Source organism: Hibiscus syriacus, unplaced genomic scaffold (assembly GCF_006381635.1).
Source record: "Hibiscus syriacus cultivar Baekdansim isolate YM2019G1 unplaced genomic scaffold, ASM638163v2 tig00110940_pilon, whole genome shotgun sequence".
Lineage (NCBI taxonomy): Eukaryota > Viridiplantae > Streptophyta > Magnoliopsida > Malvales > Malvaceae > Hibiscus > Hibiscus syriacus.
Window position 1 is genome coordinate 3,513,699 of NW_024062923.1, and position 24,460 is coordinate 3,538,158.

Here is a 24,460-nt window from a genome sequence, read left to right on the forward strand (position 1 = left end):
GACCCTGCGTGTAATGATTTTGATATTGGTCAATACCCGAATTTTAATGATGAAACACCCGTTGCCGAGGAAGATGTTGTTGATGATAATGAGGAGAAAGTTACGACTGTGAATGAACATGTTGAACATCCATTCTGTAATTCATATAATCCTGAAGAAGAAAAAGAAGAAGAAAAATTCCCCGAAGAAAAGAAAATGCCACGGGAGTATAACTGTAATATGCCAATTACTTCAGTTACCGGAAGAAGAGTTGGCAAAGAAAGCAGTTGATTGTTACACAAAAGTTATTCGTATCAAGAAAGATGATTGTTTTGATACAAAGGAAGACTTGAAGATAGCTTTGTATACGAAATGTGTGGAAGATGGCTATCAACTAAAAGTTAACAAATCAAGCAAAGATCGTTTCGAAACAAGGTGTACGATTGACAAAAACTGTACGTGGCGTATGATTGCAAAGAGGATAAAAGATTGCGCAATGTTTCAAGTTAGGACTTTTATTGATAAACATACATGTTCAAGAACCCAAGTTTTTCCTCACCATAGACAGGCAAACAAAAAGGTGTTGGGTGGTTTTCTGGCTGAGTTAATGTTTTTGAATGGCAGGGTATATCGGGGACATGAAATTATGACTGACATGAATGCTCGGTTCAAGATTAGTATATCATATTCTCAAGCTTGGAGAGCCAAATGTTATGCCTTGGAATTGTTGAGGGGGTCGCCAGAAGCATCGTTTGCCCAACTGCCGGCTTATTGTCACAATTTAAAGCTGAAAAATCCTGGGTCGGTAACTCATATCAAAACAGATAGAGATGGACGCTTTGAGTTGCTGTTTATCACCATTGGTGCTGCGGTTAGTAAATCAATATAATTCTGTTGACTCATTTCTGTTAGTTACATGCATTTCACATTTAAATGATTATATTTCTTGTGTATATTTTGTAGATTCGTTCGTTTATTACTTGCATGCGCCCAGTTATTATAGTTGACGGAGCACATTTGAAAGGTCGATACCTTGGAGTAAACTTATAGCAGTAGTCATGGATGCTAACAATGGGATATTGCCAAGCTTACGGGTTGGCAAATCTGAAACCTCTGATTCATGGACATGGTTTATGGGGCATCTTAGGGATTGCATAGGTCCTATTAGCAATCTGACAATCATATCCGATAGGGCAAACTCAATTGACAACGCTGTTAGAAGGTGTTTCCCAGATGCTTTTCATGGACTTTGTGGTGTTCATTTGTATAGAAATCTAAAATGAAGGTCTGCTGGTATAAAAAAGCACAAATGGACATACTGGAAGGCTGTAAAGGCTTATCGGGAAGTGGATTTCAATAAGCATATAAACTGTTTAAGACGTGTTTTGCCTCAGTGTGCTCAAACACTAGAAGATGTCGGGTTTGAAAGATGGTTAAGAGTACATCAACTTGGAGCAAGATATGGTTTCATGACGTCTAATAGTGCAGAATCAATTAACGCTCTAAGTCGTCATTCCCGGAAATTACCCATTACTATGTTAATGGAGTTTTTTCGAGCCTCTATTCAACAGTGGTACTACAAGAAAAGAAACCATGCAGGTATTATTTCTTTGAATTCGTAACTTATCATATATTTTACTAAGTATTATTTATTTAAATTTACAGGAACATTGGAACATCGTGTTACACCATGGACTGAAAAAAAGATAACGAAACGTGTTGTGAAATCAACGTCATGGAGAGTTGAACCATGTTCAAACACTTTGTTTGAAGTACTGGATAATAACTTAAATGGGCTTGTCGATCTAAATGCAATGACGTGTAGTTGTATGAAATGACAAACATCTGGTTATCCATGTGGCCATGTTATAAAAGTTGCTCTTCATCTAAACCAAGATGATTCAAGCACATACGCTATGGATTGCTACACTACAGAAGTATATCGACAGACTTATGCCGAGATTGTCTACCCTATTTCACATCCTTCTGAGTGGGACATACCAGATGACTTACAAACAGTTTTGCCACCAGCCATGGACAGAAGGCTACCTGGCCGACCAAAAAGTCACGATCGTATACCGTCTAAGGGTGAAGAGAATAAGAGATCGACATGTAGTCGGTGCAAGGAAAGTGGTCATACAAGGTTGATATGTAGATCACCAGTGCCATCACAATCATCTTTTCCTCTACCAAAATATGGATCATCATCAAAATCCAAAGCTCATATGGTGTCAAGAAAAAGGCAATCAAAATCACAATCATCTTTAAAATCCCAATCACAACTGGCTTCACCTTTTGGGACTGTTAACTTAGGTGATTTTTAAATGCAAACGTTGTATTATGTAGATTTTATGTGTGAACTTTTAACATTTTCAATTAGGCATGTATTAGTAACTTGAGTTTGAAAATTGCTATGATCTATTCCTTGTTATCACTTAATAGGCAATCATCTTAATGTCCATCGCAACGCGGAAATTACTATCGCAATGCGAAATGAAAATCGCAACGAGAGAATCGCAATGCGAAATGAAAATCGCAACGCTAATTTCGCAATGCGAAATAAAAATCGCAACGAGGGAATCGCAATGCGAAATGAAATCGCAACGCGAATTTAATTTCGCGTTGCGATTCTCTCGTTGCGATTTTCATTTCGCATTGCGATAGTACTTTTTGCCTTCAAACATAATGCAGATTGAAATCAAAAAACAACCATTACATTTCAATCAATTAAACAAGCACAAATAAGAATTATGTTAACATCAATTAAACAAATCAACTTTTACAAATCACCTTTTACAAATCAATTAAACAATAAAAAAATAAGCAATAATTATTAGAGAAATAACACTTATACTATTGAATCAACTTTTGCAGCCATACATCATTTTCACGCAGCTCACTTCTGAGATTAACCTGCATAAACCAAACATTTGCTCAAACAACACTTTCTACACATCTAAAACCTACAAACAGCAAATTATTGAATTCTAGGTACTTAACCAAACATTTTCAAACCACAAGCCTATAAACATACCAATTGTTTATGGACATTTTATAACGCGGATGCAGGTAGGCAGCGTCTCGTATATATCGATCTAGCCATATAATGTCGAAACCACAAGCCTACTGCAGCTCTATCTATATCGGTGGGAGGTAGATACTTTATACTTCCTATGATCAAACGGTCCAACGCCAAGCATACGAGAGGACCACAATCCCCTCTGGGTCCTTTCGTTTGTTGTGGTGCGGTCTCGTCTCTGCTAACTGTAATATTGAGCTTCTTTGGCTTCTTGTTTCCAGAACGAGTCCAATAATTTATCGCATCCAAGTATTTACCCAAATAAGAGCTCCATCCCTTAATAATATCTCTTAAATCAGCCAATGATATGTAATTTATCATGCTGTCATATACTATTGCCTTAAGGGATGGGATCTGAAGCTCGACGAGAAGCCAATGGTTACGTTCCAAAACAGGGATAAACACCTGCAATCATAAGTAATAATTCATTCATTGCGCACTTATTTATGAATACCTTTAAACTCAATCTAAAATAAACACTAACCTTATCGACCTCCCACCATGCAGGATAAAGTTTAGCTTGTCCATTGCCCAACGCAAATGATTCATCTCATTGATTCTTCAAGTGAACTGCGTTAAAAGCCGTCGGCATTATTGTATACCGTGTATTTCTTTTATTTTCCTTAAGTTTCCTAATTATTAGTAGACGTGACACCACGCATCGATATGCTGTTTCAAAAACATATATAGTGAATTAATTTTTAAACAAATTAATCAAATGAAAATATAAGAAAAATATAAGACTTACCCTCCATCGAAATAGCCATTGTCTTCGACCCCTAATAATACGCCCCACCAAGACCGATCAAGCAACAATAGATATCATCATTGAGCTTGCATATGTCAGTGAAACACCCCTGGCTTCGCTCATGTAGATAAAATCAACTGCGGTCTTAGCCCAAAGGGTGTTATCCAGAATTGTGTCTGGTAGTTGTTTCCTCTCCTCTTCAGATACCGGTATGGTACTGGCCGGTAACTCATACGAGAGCCAACTTGAATCCATCATGTCCGGCACGTCAGAGGGTTTCTCAAGAATCCTATATATGACGCCATGTGAATCGGGCTCTTGAATGGTGGGAGGGACCTCTTCAACGATGACAGTGGCCTCTTGAACGGTGGGAGGGGACTCTCGAGGAATGATAGGGGCCTCTTCAACGATAGGAGTGGACTCTTGAGGGATGATAGGCGAGTCGGGCTTCTTCTTGCGGTGTCTTCGCACTATTGGGGTATATGGAGACTTAATAGCACGTGCACGCCGTCTGATGCGTGAACTCTGTCGTGCAAGAAAAACCCGACGTAAAGCATCCACCTTATCGGTCCGCTAAATAAAAATACAAATATCAGTAAATAAACAGACATGATATTTAAACAGTGAAAACAAAGATAAATATATTTCAAACTTTCAACCAAAAGACAAAACAAAGACAAATACTAACTTCACAGTGTTAAAGTAAAAAGTTTAGCAGTTTTGGCAGCAACCGAATAAATTTACTAAGCAATCTAAGTGAAATGGTTAATTTAAGTGAAATTACGAGTAAATTTATCATCAAGTTAAATATGGAAAATCTTAAACTTACCTCGTTGCGTAGAGTATGAACCTCATTCTGCAACGATACTACCATCTCACGTAGAGCGGCAACCTCACCACGTAAAGTAGACACCTCCACACGCCATGCACCATCGTTATCGCGTAGAGTACCGATCTCCTCACGCAAGACATTGACCTCATCACGTAACTCCCTTGACTCATCCCGTGGAGGTGGAGAACAGGGAGATAGAAGTCGTGGCATCTTTGTCGGTCGCCTATCATGAGGTGATGGTGGAGAAGAGACTCGATGATGTGACGGGATAGGTGATGGCTCTCGTTGTAGAGGTGTATAGTCGGGTCGATCAGGTGATGGCTCTGGGTGAGGTGATGGCTCTCGAAGTGGAGGAAGTGGAGGCTGCTCATCATTCGTGCCATCAAAAAATGCTGACTAGCTTGCCACCAATCAGTGGCAAGCTCAGCCTCCGTGGGTGTCAGTCTCATTAATGGAGTGTTGGCCTCCTAAAAATATAAAAACTAAACAAAGTTAAACGTCTACTATTAATAACTTGTTTATATATGATAGTATTTGTGTTAACTTACATTATTTATTGTCGCATATGGTATTAAGTCTTCCCAATCCAACATACGTTTCCTCTTCCAGGAAATAGCCCTAGGAATATCATCTGAGGATTTTAATGCATATGTCCGCATGCTGGGGAAAGCCTCGAATATCCAAATCTACAAACAATATAATAACAAACATTAGTAATTGTTAAATAATTAATTATAATTTTGAAAACATTATATAGAAATTCTTACCTTAAAGGCCCAAACAAAGCCTGACAAAGTGTATTTCGACCCATCGCCCCGCAAACTTTTGCGGTCATCAAAGGCAGACGACAACTTAGTCCAGGTAGCTTTCCATATATACGAACCCCACGGAAATAGATTCCATGCATTTAGGTCCTCTACCAATAATATTAGCTCCTGAGGAATAGGTTGTCTGGCCTCTCTGCCTAGAAAGCCGGCATACAAAAGTAGTAGAAGGCATACTCGGACAACATCGACGTCATTCATCCGAGTAAAACCATCTTTCTTATTAAACAATTTCTTCATGTCGTCGACGTGTAAGTTCGGCTTCTCTATTGACTCATCAGGAAAATTCCTGGATAACCATGATGGGCGGGTGATATGACGAGTGTACCGGCCTACATCATCGTGTCCGAATCATAGACCAGTGATTAAGCAGAACTCCTTCCGCCCAAAACAAGTATACGCCGGTGGAAAATGAAACCATATCTCTTCCTCACCACGTTGTATACTATCGGGTAGATCGCTAGTCATGGTCTGAAGCCACAAATGGGTCAAACTAGCATCTCCACCCGGATGCTGTACTCTCAGCCATGGCCAGAAGCAGGTTTCTTCAAACAATTTTCTTTGTGCAGGTGAAAGCTTCGAAGCAATTGTAGTGGCTAGGCTAACTTTATTCCTTAATGTCAATGAAGCCGAAAAAAATTTCTACAAAAAAACAATAAACATACCAAGTTAGATATACCAAAAATTACACTGTCAAGATATACCAAAAACAAAACAATAAACATAAATAGTAGTTTATTCTTGAAACTAAAATTTGCAACACTGTTTTTGTCTTTTGGTTGAAATGAAAATCGCAACGAGATAATGAGAATCGCAACGCGGAAATGACTATCGCAACGAGAGAATCGCAACGCGAAATGACTATCGCGACCAGACAATCGCAACGCGAAATGAAAATCGCAACCGCGAAATAAAAATCGCAACGCGAAATGAAAATCACAACGCGAAATGAAAATCGCAACGCGAAATGAAAATCGCAATGCGATTTTGGTTTCGCGTTGCGATTTTTATTTCGCGTTGCGATAGTTATTTCCGCGTTGCGATTTTCATTCTCGAAACTATTCTTCTTCTGCATTACTTCAACCAAAAGACAAAGCAAAGACAAATACTAACTTCACAGGCTAAACAGTTTAGCAGTATTGGCAGCAATCGAATGAATTTAATAAGAAATCTAAGTGAAATGGTTAATCTATTATTGAAATTACCAGTAAACTTATCATCAATCTCAATATGAAAAACCTAAAATAATGCAAAATTTTCAAAATAAAATAAAAAAACTAACCCTCGGAGGTTGATTTTCCATTTCTGAATGATTGTGAGGGATTTTGACTGTGAATGGTTGTGAGGGATTTCGCCGGCGATGGGACGGAAATCTTCGGAGATGGGTACGGATTTCGCCGTAGAGAGTGAGAGATGGAGATGGGACTGAGTGTTGTGTTTTTGGGTTTGAGGTTATGAGTTGCGATTATTGTGGACGGTTCATTTTCCGATTTATTAAGAAAAAATACGTGTTTGGAATTTGAAAAAAAAATACGCGTTAATACGAATGGCGCTATGTAAATCGCGTTGCGAAAGTCAGTATCGCGTTGCGAAAGTAAGTATCTCGTTTGCGATTTTTTATTACCGCATTGCGATAGTAAGTATCGCATTGCGATTTTCCCAATTCGCGTTGCGATTTACTTATTCGCATTGCGATTTTCCCAATTCGCGTTGCGATTTACTTATTCGCATTGCGAATTGGGAAAATCGCAACGATACTGTAGATCATCGCAACGCGATTTTCAACTATCGCATTGCGAAAATGCAACGCGAATTTGCGATAATGGAGATCGCGTTGCGAATTAGCGATCGCATTGCGATTTTGTTGGTCATTTTGGCAAATCCGGAAAAAGTTGGTTAAAATCGTATATTATATGGGATTTTTAGTCACTGAGGTTATTTTCTCTTTTGTTATTCTTTAATTGCTTTGGTATTGTTGCTTCATAGCTGGACCGTTTGTTTTCTCTAAATAAATTGCTGGCATTTCCCTTGTTTCTAAAGAATAAATAATTTATTATCAATATAAATAATTGAAAAATATTTGAATATGATTAATATTTAATTACATTTATATATAGTTTACAATCATTAAACAATAATATTTATATAAATAAGTAATATTATAAATGGTGTCACACATTCAAAACAAAATTATAAAGGCTTAAGGAGTATTTTAGCCCTCGTATTTTTATTAAATTATCAATTTATCCCATCCCCAAAAATTTATCCAATTGAGCCTTAAAACTTCAAATTTTCATTATGTTCTCCTTTAACTAGAAAAAATTATTTAATTGTTACAATAGTAATATACCATTATTGATATGACAATTCACAATACTTAAGTGGTAGTCGGCATATGAATTACATGACAAATGAGTTTAATTAATTTTTAGAGAGTTTGCATGAACCAAACAACTTCAGTGGTTGAGGGATTTATTATTATCTCTTGAGGTCTCGGGTTTATCACTACATATGTCAAGGATATGAGTGTTCATTGTTAAATGATTTAAAGTTATTTTTGAATAGATATTACCTTATATTCACCTAGATTTATCAAAAGAAATTTAGAAAGTTTGATAACATAATTTTTAAAAAAAGAGTTTGAAGGCTTGTTTAACCTTTAAGAAAAAAGATAACTAAAATTATATTTATAAAATTTTTTTTAAAATTTTAACATTTATTACATTTAAAATATTAAAAATTAAAAAAAATATAATAAACTATATTAAAATATTTGATATCATAAAAATTAAATAAGATATATTAAAAAATACTAAATTTTAAAATTTTAAATACTTTCACTATAAAAATCTCTTATTATTTCTCAATAGCATTACCATCACCATTAAAATAACAAAACTATTGATGTGATTTTTTTAATGACAACGTGGTGTTATTTTATGTTGACATATTAACATTATCATTAATTTAAAAAAAAGATATAAAAAGTTAAAATATTTTTAAAATAATATGAAATTTTCCTTGGGCCTGAAGTGCTGGCATCGCCGCACTTGGAAAGACCGGGGTATCCCTTCCCGGATGAAGATCAACGTGTGACCAAAAAAGTACGTAATAAGGCGGAGGTAGATCGTATGGAGGAAGATCATGCTGTTATGGAAGATCAGTCAAATACTGACAGCGTTGATAAGGTTGTTGGAATCAGGATAAACAGTCCTATGCCAGTGCAGTAATGGGTCACTCAAAGGGGATGGTTGATGTGGTGACGCTCAAAGTTATGGACAATGTGGAGGTTCTAGATGGTGAGTGTGTTGTGGACAACAATGGATTATAGCATGCTCACGACAGAATTGATTATAGCATGCGACGTTCGATAATAGTTCGACTTCTCGGACGTGCCATTGGTTATAAAACATTTTTGAATCGTATTAGAGTTCTATGACAACCGCAATGACAATATCAACTTATTGATTTAGAGAAGGACTATTTTCTGGTGAAGTTTGAGAGCGAGCAGGATTATATTCATGTTTTGATGGAAGGGTTGTGGACAATATTCGGGAGCTATCTTACGATGCAACCATGGAGCCGTACGTTCTCCACAATGAAAAAACATCCATCACAAGTTATTGTATGGGTGAGATTATCGGGTCTTTCATATAGATACTATTCTAAAGCGATATTTCGTCGTATTGCTATGGTTATTGGTCAAGTTGTGAAAATTGATTATAGCACAAATTCGGGAAAGAGAGGCCGATTTGCTCGCTTGGTAGTATTGGTGAATTTAAATAAGCCACTAATCCCATGTCTTAAGATTGATGGCTTTTGGCAAAAAATTGAGTATGAAGGTTTGCAACAAATCTATTTCCAATGTGGAGTGTATGGACATTCGAAGGAAATTGCGGTTCTATTGAAGGGAATACAGGACAAGAAGGCTTAGTTACTGAACCTAGCGTGGTGCTAGATGAAACGGTAGGCAGCGTGGAAGCTGGCTTTGGACCATGGATGATAGATGAAACACGTAAAAGATCGAAGAAAATTGCTGATCAGAATCCTAAGGGTAGTCGGGATGAAGCTTAAGGGTCTCGCTTTGCTGTATTAAATGCTATGAATAATGATCATGAGGAAGATACTACAGTAGTTCCAGAGGTTCCAGCAGTAGCTATTAACAAGAGGAATGCTCAGGTTTATGCTCTTCGGGTGCAGAATATTGCCAAAGGAAAAGAGAGAATGGAAAGTGTTCAAAAGGGGGCTGGCACTAGCAGGCGAACAACTACAGGCTGACAAAGTGTTCGAAAGGATGATGTTAAAGAAAGTCGGGCACTAAAACAAATTAATGTGATAGCAATGGAGGAAGGCGTGATTCCTCAAGTCACGAAAAATCGACAAGTTACAGCTTGTGGGGGTCACTTGGTTGTTAATATCTCGGATGATAGTCGGGATAATATCATTAAAAGGAGTAATCGTAATAAGGGACTTATAAGAGATGTGGGGAAGAGAATAAAGGTCTCAAAGTGAGGAAAAAAAGAGTTTAGATTCTATCTGACAGTGTTCACGGATTGGCTGAAGAATACAAATAGGGTAACGTTGCATGGAGATGCCTCATCAGTCCCACGCGAAAACAGAAAGGAGGAAACATCCATGCATGCAGTAGAATCGTCAATTACAGCACTTGAAGAAGACAGTACTCTCGAGAGGGAGAATGTCAATCCGAACATTCCTCAGTAATGGTGTTTTCTCACATATATCTCTTAATGGTTAAAGTTCTTTTTTGGAATTGCCAGGATGCTGGAGCCCTAACTTTCGACGTTATTTATGGGAACACTGTTGGGAGAGTCGTCCTGAAATTTTTGTGTTGTTGGAAACTCGGATTAGTGGAGTTGTTGCGGATAAAGTCATCCGGAATTTAGGTTTTTATAACTCATTCAGAGTTGAAGTGCACGGGTTTAGTGGTGATTTGGATTCTTTGGCAAGAAGGATTAAATGTGGAGATTATAACCATCTCAAATCAGTTTTTCATGGCAGATGCTGGTCGGATAATGAAGAGCGATGGTTGTATTTTACTGTTATTTATGCTATCCCTCAAGTGGAGAAGTGGAAAATGGTTTGGAAACACTTGATGAACCTTATGCCAGGGGAAATGAAGCGTGGATTCTGGGAGGTAGTTTTAATTTCATCCTACGCCCAGATGAGAGGGAAGGTGGTTCAAGTCATGGTTCAGGGGTAAGCCAATTATTTGTTGATTTTCTTTTTGAGATAGGTTTAAATGAGGTCGATTATCGAGGGTCAAAATTTACGTGGAGAAGAGGGAATCTTTATAAACATTTAGATCATTGCCTTATGAATAGTTGTTGGGCTAGTGTATTACCTGGTAAGATGGTGTTACATCTTAATACAGTGGGTTCGGACCATTGCCCTCTTCTACTAAAACCCTAGAGTAACATGAGTTTTCAATCAGCTCGACCTTTTCGCTTTCTTGCGGCATGGCAGAACCATCCTCAATTTAAGAGTTTTTTAGCTGAAGTTTGGAGGATTGATTTGGATGCAATAACCAATATGAATTATTTCTAATCTAAAGCTCGTGACTAGAATTTGAAGGTGTTTGGGCATAGAGGGAGGAAAAAATGAGAACTTTTGGCACGATTACGGGGTATAGATAAAGCGCTTATTACTCGCTATTTGCGACGCTTGGTGGATTTGCAATACACGATGAAATATGAACTTGAACATGTCCTTCAACAAGAGGAAAGTTTGTGGTTACGAAAGTCGAGAACCCAATGGATACTCCATGGAGACAAAAATACTAAATATTTCCATGCTTGCACGATCTTGAGGCGTAGACGTAATCATGTGAGGGCTCTTAAGGATTTAAATGGTAGTTGGGTGTCGGATGGTGGTTAATTACTATAAGGAGTTATTCACTAGTAGTAACGAATATGATAATGGGTATCCATTTCAAGGATGCTTTACTGTTCTTTCTAATAATGAGTTGAACGGACTCATACGACCGCTACTTAATAAAGAGATCCGTGAAGTTTTATTTTGTATGAATCCGTTAAAAGCTCCTGGAGTGGATGACCTACATGTTCTTTTCTTTCAGCGGAATTAGGATATAGTGGGTTACAACGTATGTCAGTTGATTCAACACATTTTTGCAGGAGGAGCTTTTGATAATGAAATCAACCAGACACTCTTGGTACTAATTCCTAAAGTTAAAGTACCGGAATCGTTCAATCAATTTCGACCAATCAGTTTGTGCTATGTGTTATACAAACTTATTACAAAGATCATTATAAACTGGCTAAAATCTTTGATGAAGCATTGGATATAAGAATCAAACAAGATTTGTTCCTGAACGGTCGATCACAGATAAATAATTGTAGCGCAAGAGGTAACTCACTCCATGTGACTGAAGAAAGGTAAGGCTGGATTTATGGCTATTAAAATCGATCTTGAGAAAGCTTACGACAGCCTTAAGAGGCCATTTATTGAAGATACATTAAGAGAGTTGCATATTCCAGAGATCCTTAGGAGACTTATTATGAGATGTGTAACTTCAGTCTCAACTCAGGTACTTTGGAATGGTGCTATGTCTGAATCTTTTAAGCCAACTAGGGGGCTACGCCAGGGCGACCCATTATCACCTTATTTGTTCGTGCTGTGCATGGAGAGATTGCCACATGCAATCTCTATAGCTGTTAATAATGGGAAGTGGAAACCAATCCGCCTGTGCCGTAGTGGACCTAATCTTTCCCATCTATTTTTCGCGGATGATTTTGTACTTTTTGTTGAGGCGTCTATTGAGCAATGTTCTATAATACGGAGAACATTGGAGATATTCTGCCGGTTCTCAGGTCAGAAGATCAACATACAAAAAACTACTATTTTTATTATAAGAATGTAGATTTGGGGTTGAAAAACTCGATTAGCTCTTTATTTGGATTCCATGAAGTTCAAAATTTGGGGAAGTATCTTGGAGTACAGCTTCTTTACTCTCGGATTACGAGATCTCCGTTCAGCTACATAGTTTCGAAATTCGAGATAAACTCACAGGTTGGAAGGAAAAATCTTTATCACTGGCCGGAAGGATTACTTTGGCTAAAGCAGTACTATCGACTATACCCTTCTACTCAATGTAGTCCATGAAGCTTCCGAAAGGGACTTACGAAGAGATAGAAAGATTAATCTAGTGTTTTATATGGGGGCGTACTGAAGCTAGAGGTGGCATATCTCTTGTAAATTGAGAGAATGTTTGTAAATCTACAAGCAAGGGGGTCTTGGTTTTAAGAAACTAATCGATCAAAATGATGTTTTTCTTATGAAATTAGCATATAAATTGGCAGTTAATTCTAACCAGCTATGGATTCCAGTGTTGCGCTCCAAGTATAAGTGGAGGAATGAACTACCCGAGTCAATCGACAGTAAGATATGTTCAAATGTTTGGAAAGGAATCTCTCAAGTGTGGAGTGGCGTGCGGCAGAGTTTAGTTTGGAACATTGGGAATGGTCAGAGTGTGGAATTTTGGAGGGATTCTTGGCTTAGCAATGTGGGGCCGTTAAACATGTTTGTAGCTAATCAATTAGAGCGCGATGAGCTTTTAAGGAGGACGGTGACTTCTATGGTTGACAGCAATGGACATTGGCAATGGGAGCTAATAATTGATTTTGTTCCGAGTAATATCACACAACGACTAGCAGCTACGATGCCGCCAACAAGGAAGTAAGAATGATGTGCCAGGTTGGAAGTGGAACATTGATCGCTGTTTTTTGGTAAAATCAGCGTATGAGATGAGACAGGGAACCTTAGATGATATCCCGTATAAAGTATGAGAAGTGATTTCGAAATATCGAGAGCTACAACGGATTAAAATCTTCTTGTGGTTAGTAGCTAATGAGCGGCTTTTAACTAATACAGAACGAGTCCGACAACATTTGACAAATAGGAATTACTGTGGAGTTTACGGACAGCCGGGGGAAACAATAGACCATCTCTTTCGAACATGTCATGCGGCCATGGTTGTTTAGACAACGTTAATTAAAGCTGAAAAATTATATGATTTTTTCTAGGGACATAAGAGATTGGATGCATATTAATATCTCTTCTTCGGGAGTTTATGCATGGGATGAATGTGATTGGGACCTATTATTTGGATCGTTACTTTGGTTGTTCTGGAAGAATCGCAATAGAAGAATTTTTGATCTGGAATACATTGAGAAAGAGTCTGTTTTAGTACAAGGTAGGCGTCTTTGCTTCGAAGCGAATCGAGCAATCGAATCATCCTTGCAAAGGACTCTGCCTTCTCACCGAATGAGTAATGAGCATACGCATTGGTCTCCACCTCCTACTAATTGGTGCAAGGTTAATACTGATGGCTCCTGTAAAACAGGAAATGGTTTTGCTACATGTGGGGGTGTTATTCGATCTTCAGATGGTAGTTGGATTCTTGGATTCGGTAAACTACTAGGAATAGCTCTATCATTGAGGCGGAGTTATGGGGAATACATGAAGGTCTCTCTCATGCGTGGAATCTTGGCGAAAGACAAATCATGGTTGAAGCTGATAGCTTGGAGGTTATTCGGATGCTACAGGGAAACATTAATAGAGGTTCAATATTTACTCTGCTGGATCGGGTTAGTGTTTTATTAAATCAGGAATGGACAGTTACTTTGAGGCATATTAACCGAGATGCGAATAAGGTGGCCGATAAATTAGCAAGGTTAGCAGCAGCAAGAAGCGATGATCATACGGTTTTCTACTCTCCACCGCCGAAAGTACTTAGTTTAATACAACATGATTCATTTAATTGTAATTTGGCAGTAGCACATTAGGTGCTAGCTGACATCTTTATTTCATCAAAAACAAAAAAAATGACAAATGCCGAGCATGGCCATGGAGGGGGTTACATCGAAAGGAAATTAATAGTTGATATGTCCGCGCCACGGGATATATGACTACATTGGATTTGATTGACCAATTTTCTTTGATTTTTAATAAATAGAGAAGCAAATTGAATTGATTGGGAAGTTTTAATAAACGTCTCAAAATACTATTTATGGTTGCACTGTATTAATGATCAGTTAATTATGGAGAAGTTTTAATATGGTTATAATATTTTAATTTTACCAATCAAATCAACTCACATGTCGTTAACATTTGATAGGTAGATGATATAACAGTTAATAAGTTTGATATAACTATTCTTATTACTTATTGATTCTATCAATTCAATTCAAATTTTAATCTAATTCAATTAAGGGTAAAGTATACAAATGGTCCTTAGATTATAAGATGTTGCTTTGTTGAGTCTCTCGACTATTAAAAATTACAAAATTATCCCGCAACTATACGATGTTGCTTTATTAAGTCCCTCGACCATTAAAAGTTAAATCAACAACATATAATTAGAAGACCATTTATATATTTAATCCTTCAATTAGTTTAATCATTTAATTAGATAGTAACATGTGTTACTAATGACACGAGAACTTGGGGAATTGAAAAATATCTTAATCATGGAGTCAAATCTCATATATATATATATATATATATATATATTAGTTAATGGAAGAAAAAGGGAAACAAAAATGGCCGAAAGAAGATTCAATGCGGAACATTTGAGGGGCATGAGAGGATCTAAATTACTAAAACAAATTTCATAATTTATTTATAATTGAATACATTTCACACACACACATATTAAATTGTAGTTAAAGTGAGATTTAAAATATAAATCTTAAATTTATTTTTCTAAATCTTATAAAAGCAATAATTTAAAATGGGTTAAGATCCACTAACACTTAGTGTAAAAATTTTAGTTTTACAGCTTTTTATAACAATTGGATGAGCGAAATCAAAAGTTGAGATCGACCCTTGTTTTCTTATTTCAGTGAATATCTTCACATTTTCTACCGTTAATCTCAAATTTTGATTCCCCTTGTCTAATTGTCATAAAAATATTCGTTTGATTTTAGAAAATATAAACTATTTTTATTTTTATTTTCATAGAAAATAGAAAACATTAAATAAAACATGTTTGATTATAAAATTAGAAAATATTTTTTTTGGAAAATGTAAACAAAAAATAAGTGAAAATATAAAAACATAACAAAGATGTTTTAAATATTAAAATTATTTGGGAAATTTGAAAAATAAGAATAAATTGGTCAACATTTTTTAATTTAACTTACAAAAGTTCAAATCCTTTTAACTATACGTTTTTTACTTAATAGTATGTAAAACCCTCAAACTTTTGCAAAAAAAATTATATGGTCCTTGCACTTTTTACATTCAATGTGGTCTTTAAACTATTTTTTTTAATAATTTATTATTGTATTATTTTTATTTAATATTGAATATCTTAATAAGTTTTTGCATTCTATATTTAAATAAATTATTAATTTAAAAAAAAAATTAGTCCTCAAACTTTCTAAAAATTAATTAGGTCCTCAAACTTAGCCAAAAATCAATTAAGCACATCTACCACATCATCGTCTATTGTGTAATGTCATAACAACATCATGAATTGTAACACCCCTAACCCGTAATCGACTCGGATACGAATCCGAGGTGTCACATTGTCTATTCAAAACATTTACATTTATAAATACCGTAAAAATTTAAACTTTCATTACTATAAAGTTAACATTTTACATCAATACATTTAAAACATTACCAAACACAATCAAAGCATAAATACTTAACGACTTTGTTTACATGCCAACCTATTTCTTACATAACAAGACATACTACTGTGTAATTTACTTCTGATATGATCTTTGAGTGGAGATATGTTGTTATGTTGAACTTATATGGGATCCACCTTTCTTTCAGTACCTACGTGTAAAACGCTTACACACTAAGTCATAGACTTAGTGAGACATAAATATAATAATAATGCTTTTCCCTATAAATATGAACATGTAATTTAATCATTCAATCATGTCACATATATTATGTGAAAATACTAATAACATGATAACATATAATAATGCAAACACTTTTGATACCTTTTATAGGCCCATGTACATTATGGAGAACTTAAGGTATTCGAGTACATTGATGTTGTGCACATATGATGTCACCACAGCTCGTATGGGGTCCCACTAGGGGCATATGAAATTTTCCCGAATGACCTATGAATTTCTCCCGAATGACCTATGTAACCCTCGACTCTTGGCATGCCAACTATATCTATAGCTCTCATATCATATAACATGGGCATTATTGATGAAAGCACGTTTTCATCTATAAAGGGAGTATTATTGAACATCTTTATATTAAATTTACTTTATAGTCTTATAATATATGCTATATAATATATCATGCTAAGGATTTAGTTATGTAGTTAAAGAATAGCTTAAGTATGAAAACAACTTGCACATTGTTATTTTAATATGTTAAACATGTTAGGATAGTTTTATAATCATATTAAGCATGATTATTATATACATCAAGGCAGCATACTTATAATACATTTCATTAGTTCATATGCATTCATTTTAGCTCTTAAGCCTCATGCATAATCTTACACATATTATGAGATTATATAATTAGATCATGGCCTTCAACCTTAGCTCACATTACCATAATCATACATGGCAGCAAGATATTTAGCTCGTCTTAGCTCAATATCATGGACTTACCTTGTTTCCTTGCACATATAGGTACAATGGAGTGTGATGCACGTTGAGGTAGCTTGGTGAATGATTTGGACGTTCATATGCAGCTCACAAACAGCTTACAAAGTACAAGGCAGCTCATGGAACACTAAGGGAAGCTCGATTCCGCTGGAGGAGCTTAAGGCTAGCTAAACTTAGCTAGTTGGACTATTTGGAGCTGAGTTGCCAAAAGTGATGTCAAAGGTAGCTGAATGTAGCTGAACATAATGATAAGGAGCTCACAAGGACTTAGTTAGGAAGATTGTTCACAAACATCCCATGTTTGCTAGCTACCTCACAACTTAAGCTAGCTTGGAAGACACATGCACGCCCAAGAGAGAGCACATGACCAGCCATCATTCCATGCACAAGGTTGCACCACAAGGCTTCCTAGAACACCCATGTGCTTTGCATATGATCATCCCCCATGTGCCTTGCATGGTTCATTTAGGCGCCAACTTGAAAAGTTCTCTCCCTATTCGGCTAAGCATTATCTCCCATACAAATTGTTGCCAACTTGAAGAGATACAAGAACTATTCGGCCAAGGGATATTTCCCTCCACTTAAACCAAACCATCATCTCTATTTTTAATTAAATTATGTCTCTATAGGAAGGCACAAGGCTGGCCGAATACTCTTGTAATCATTCGGCCATGTCTCTCTATTTCCAATAAATAGGAAAGCATTCATCATTTGTAAACAGACCATTTTTTATTAATATAAGTGAGATTATTCTCTTCCTTAAGTCCTGGTGACTTTTATCGACTTATCAAGTATTTTATACTTGGCGTCAACCCCTTTCTTTCATCTTAATACTTCTGGTTCCTAGTTCAAATAACTAGTGGGTCAAAGTACTTAATACCACCCCTTGAAGAAGCAATATAAAGTGGGTCTTTGCTCTTTATAGCATTGGTTCTTCTTTGAGACTTCTTCAAGATGCTATCCTCACTACCATCCCTTTGTTTCGTAGCCATAACCCATAGCCATTTCAATCATCTTCCGCTTCCATCTCTCGTTTAAGCAGCCCACCTAATCACCCATACGTTTACCACCCTCAACCATTCTGTTTTGAGCCATTCACTTTGCAGGTTGTTTTGCTTCCTTCCTAGATCCACAATCAATTGTTAAGGCATCAGAAGAGGCTTACATCAAGAAGTAATCAGAGCCTTGGTGGAAACAACGTGCAACAACAACAAAACGAAAAATACAAAAAGAAGTGCAAGTGAAGTGCAAAGTCAAAGAAATCAAGAAAAATCAGAAAACAAATTGAAGCACTCAAAAAGAAGAAATTTCCACCACTCAAAAAGAAAAAGCAAAGAAAGAAAGAAAGAAGTTGAAGCACTCATCAACAATTCTCATCACCAAGCAATTCAAGTAAGCCGTTTAAATTGATTGTGGTGATAGAAGGTTGTGAAGTGACTTGTGTAAGTAACCCCTTTTGTTCTTTTCTTTCTATTTCTAAGCCACCCTTTCATTATATTTGTTTTCCCTTCCTACTAACCCTTTTTGCAGCCGACGCCAAACAAGTAAAATTTACTTGAGATATTCTTGAGTAAAGTTCTCTAGAACTTGAGGCAAGAGAATCGAGAGGAAAAAGGCTAGAGTGTGTGAGATCAGAAGAGGACAAGTAAAAGCCATTAAAGTCCTAGAGTGCAAACACGAGTGGATTGAGTGACATCAAGTTTTCTTGGAGTGACTCGTGAGGCTTTGTGAGAGTATATTCTGGTAAGGTCTTTTACACATCTTATTCTTTTCTTATTTGCTAACCATGTCTCAGAGTTCAGGACGATCACCAGAAAGAGAAGCCCCTAACTTGCAAACCCAAGCCATTATGCATGAAATGGCAAGATTGCTGAAATTAGAATTGGAGCCTTTGCAAGATTGTATGGATCAATTAGAAGCATCCTTAGGCAACCGGAGAGTAAACCACCCTAGAATGGAAGAAGAATTAGAAGATAAGGAGGCTGAAGTAACATCAGTAGCAAGAAGAGATGTTCATAGAAATCAGAATGACAACTTCAGCAACATCAAAGTGACCATTCCTCCATTTCAAGGACGAACAGATCCTGAAGCCTATCTGGACTGGGTAATCAAAATCAAACACATTTTTGAATGTCAAAATTATACGGAACAAAAGAAGGTCAGGCTTGCTGCTATGGAATTCGTGGACTATGCCTTAGTTTGGTGGGACCAATTGGTAAGTTCAAGAAGTCGAAATGGTGAACGCCCCATCACTACATGGGAAGAAATGAAAGCCATTATGAGGAAAAGGTTCGTGCATACTCACTATCACCGAGATCTTTATCATAAACTACAAAATTTGAAAAAAGGAAGCAAGAGCGTTGAAGATTATTTCAAAGAAATAGAGATAGCCATGATCCGAGCCAATAGGATAAAGATATAGAGGCAATAATGGCAAGGTTCTTATCTGGCCTAAATCTTGATATTGCTAACCTTGTTGAACTTCAGCATTATGTAGAGATTGAAGAGATGGTGCATGTGGCCATGAAAATTGAAAGATAACTCAAAAGGAAATCCTACACTAGGAGCAGTCCAAATTCGACCACCAAATAGAAGCAAGAACCTATTACTTTCTGGAAGCAAACTCCAGTCCAAACAAAGGATCGTGTAGAGGTACCTAAAACTATACAAGTGGGCGAGTCTAGCAAGGGTAAAGAAAAGCAAACCAGCACTTTCGAGAGAACAAGAGACATCAAATGTTTCAAGTGTTTGGAAAAGGACATGTTGCTAGTCAGTGTCCCAACCGAAATGCCATGATGGTACTTGACAATGGAGATATTGTATTAGATTCTGATGAGCCTATTTTTGACGAGGAACCTGAAACAACAAGAAGAAGAAATGGAAGAAAATGCAGATCATGGTGAGATGCTTGTTTCAAAGAGGTGCCTACAATCATAAACATCCCAAGATATTCAAAGAAACAATATATTTCATACAAGGTGCCATGTCAAGGATAAGGTTTGCACAACGATCATCGATGGAGGAAGTTACAAAAACGTAGCCAGCACTCTTATGGTTGAAAAAATTGGATTAGCAACGTCAAAACATCCTACTCCATATAACTCCAATGGCTCAATGAAGGAGGTGAGTTAAACGTTACCAAACAAGTTCTAATTCCTTTTTCCGTTGGTAGGTACAAAGACGAGGTGCTTTGTGACATTGTCCCTATGCATGCTAGCCACATCTTACTTGGGAGACCATGGCAGTATGACAAAAGGGCCATTCATGATTGTTTTCACAATCAATACACTTTTAAGCATGATGAACGCAAGGTGACCTTGATGCCTTTAACGCCTAAATAAGTACAACAAGATCAATTGCATATGCGAAAGAGTGTACAAGCATGGCGCAAAGACAAAACCCCAACAAAAAATAAAGAGGAACTAAACAAGAAACCAAACTTCTTCATAGAGAATCATGATTGTTCAATACTGGAAAATGAAGGGTCTTCTACAAAAAGTGGTGATGTTTGGGACTGAAAGTCACAACTCTTCACCAATGGTTTTAATCTTCAAAAGGTAAGTACCCCTTCATATGGAACCTTTTCCCTCCACACTTTTCATGACCAACCACGTGAAAGGTCACTTCCAAAAAGGATATCCTTAAAAAAATATCACTCTCAAAAGGTACATGTTGGTAAATCATATTCCAAAGAAAGGCCTAAAGGGAAATCTTACGAAAGGGTACCTAATGGAAAAACACAAACGTTCAAAGAATACTTTCTTTTAGCAAAGAGGCGTGAAGCTATGCAAGGACAGAATGAACTCGATTTGAGGACAAATCGCCCTAAAGAAGGGGGGATGATGCAAGCACGTTTTCATCTATAAAGGAAGTATTATTGAATATCTTTTATAAATTTAATTTATACTAGTCTTGTAATATATGCTATTATAATACATATCATGCTAAGGATATTAGTTATGTAGTTAAATAATAGCTTAAGTATGAACACAACTTGCACATTGTTATTTTAATATGTTAAACATGTTAGGATAGTTTTATAATCATATTAAGCATGATTATTATATATACATCAAGGCAGCATACTTATAATACATTTCATTAGTTCATATGCATTCATTTTAGCTTTTAAGCCTCATGCATAATCTTAAACATATTATGAGATGATATAATTAGCTCATGGCCTTCAAACTTAGCTCACATTACCATAATCAAACATAGAATCAAGATATTTAGCTCGTCTTAGCTCAATATCATGGACTTACCTTGTTTCCTTGCACATATAGGTACAATGGAGTGTGATGCACGTTGAGGTAGCTTGGTGAATGATTTGGACATCATATGCAGCTCACAAACAACTTACAAAGTACAAGGCAGCTCATGGAACAAGGAAAGCTCGATCAGCTGGAGGAGCTTAAGACTAGCTAAACTTAGCTAGTTGGACTATTTGGAGCTGAGTTTCCAAAAGTGATATCAAACGTAGTTGAATGTAGCTGAACATAACGATAAGGAGCTCCCAAGGACTTAGATAGGAAGCTTGTTCACAAACAACCCATGTTTGCTAGCTAGTTCCACAACTTGCTAGCTTGGAGGAGACACATGCACGCCCAAGAGAGAGCACATGACCCATCATTCCATGCACAAGGTTGCACCACAAGGCTTCCTAGAACACCCATGTGCTTTGCATATGATCCACCCCCATGTGCCTTGCATGTGGTTCATTTAGGCGCCAACTTGAAGAGTTCTCTCCCTATTCGGCCAAGCATTATCTCCCATACAAATTGGCGCCAACTTGAAGAGATACAAGAACAATTCGGCCAAGGGATATTTCCCTCCACTTAAACCGAACCATCATCTCTATTTGTAATTAAATTATGTCTCTATAGGAAGGCATAAGGCTGGCCGAATACTCTTGTAACCATTCGACCATGTCTCTCTATTTCCTATAAATAGGAAAGCTTTCATCATTAAAACAGACCATTTTGATTAATATAAGTGAGATTATCTCTTCCTTAAGTCCTAGTGACTTTTATCGACTTATCAAGTATTTTATACTTGTGGCGTCAACCCCTTTCTTTCATCTTGATACTTCTGGTTCCTAGTTCAATAACTAGTGGGTCAAAGTACTTAATACCACCCCTTGAAGAAGCAATATAAAGTGTGGGTCTTTGCTCTTTATAGCATTGGTTCTTCTTTGAGACTTCTTCAAGATACTATCCTCACTACCATCCCTTTGTTTCGTATCCATAACCCATAGCCATTTCAATCATCTTCCGCTTCCATCTCTCATTTAAACATCCCACCTAATCACCCATACGTTTACCACCCTTAACCATTCTGTTTTGAGCCATTCACTTTGCAGGTTGTTTTGCTTCCTTCCTAGATCCACAATCAATTGTTAAGGCATCAGAAGAGCCTTACATCAATTATTTTCATGTTTCATATGTTCATTTTCTCATCATTTCTCTTGTAATCACATATCATGAATCATTTATCATTTATCAAATCATATAAACATATAACTTATGCATGTATTCATAATAATCATCATGTATGCATGTACATAACTATTATACTATGGAAACTAATACAGGGAATAGACTTATCAAAGTCTTAATTCCATTAAACTAACTCTATTAAGCACTCACTTTATCCTCACTTCATTGAATTGCTTCTAATTCTTCGATTGTTCCGAAACTTGATTATGCTTGATATCTACATAATCATACATTTATAATATCCATATCAGCTTTCCAATTATTATTGATCCTTAATTTCTTAAACTAGAAGAAAAACATAATTTCATTTCCTATTTAAAGTAGGTATTGGTACCCCCATATGGTATTGGTACCCTCATAGGGTATCAGTACATCCTTTAACTGAGGTATTGGTGCCATGCCTAGGTATCGACACCCTTATTGCATTCGATATATTTTTGTCAAGATGGTATCGATACCTTCCTTAAGGTATCGGTACCCCTGAGTATCTTTCTAAATTTTACTCTTGAGGTATCGGTACCTGATGAATGGGTACCGATACCCTTTCCCAAAAATCACTTTTTAAGCCCAAAAATTCATCCTTATCAGCTTAAATTATTCATGTTTCATTCTCTTTCATTTTCTTAACTCAAGTATACATACTTAAACCAATTTCTACACTTTTAATTCATCTTTAACCTTAAAATCCCATCTTTCATATGGAAATCATAATATACCAAATTTTCAATATGTTCTAAATTCAATTCTATCACTTCATACTCTTAATTTAGTTGATGACAAGTCAAATTCCATCTCAAAGTTCATTTATTAACTTTTTTCAAAAATTCATTTAGAAACCCTTATCTTTAATCCACCTTAACTCCTTCATCTTTTATTTTTAAAACAACTTAAGCTTTCATTAAGCTTAAGTATCATCTAAGGATTATAAACAACCTTAAATTCAGTAAATAATCAACTAACAAAGAAAATCACCTTTGCTCTGGCTTTTACGAATGAAGAAGGAAGAAGAAGAACTCTGGAGAGATCTCTCCTTTTTCCACTTTTCCACGTGGTTCCCTTCTTATAAAGGAAAATAAAAATCTTTCTTGTCAAATGACCATTTTACCCTTTAATTCTTTTAATAATTACTAACAATCCTTCATAAAATATTTCTGAATAAGTCTTTAAACTATTCAATTATTCTACTTTAAATCACCAAATTTTGAAGTTTTATAATTTGGTCACTAACCCGTAGTTTGGGATGTTACAAATCTCCTCCTTAAGAAAATTCGTCCTAGAATTTTCATTGCACAAAGAGATGGGGATATTGGTTCTTCATATCCTCTTTATGTTCCCATATTGCTTCCTTTACCTTGTGATTCTTCCACAGTAGTTTGACCAATGGAATAGTCTTGTTCCTCAATTGTTTCACCTCATGAGCTAATATTTGGATAAGTTCCTCCTCATAAGTCAGATCAGGCTGAACTTCTATCTCTACTAATGTCACAATATGGGAGGATTGGACCTATATTTTTTAAGCATGGAAACAAGGAAAACATTATGAATCTTTTCCATCTCAGGTGGCAAAGTTAATTGGTATGCCACTGGTCCCACTCTCTTAATGATATCTTAGGGTCCGACAAATGGGGGCCAAGCTTTCCTTTACGTCCAAACCTCAACACTTTCTTCCATGGAGACACTTTCAAGAACACTTTATCTCTAACCTGAAATTCAATTTTCTTCTTTTTTAGATCCGCATATGATTTTTGTCTATCCGCTGAAGCTTTCAGATTATTCTGAATCACTTGAACTTTCTCTTCTATTTCTTGAATCAACTCAGGACCAAGAACTTATCGATCCTTAAGCTCTTACCAGTTCAAGGGCGTAC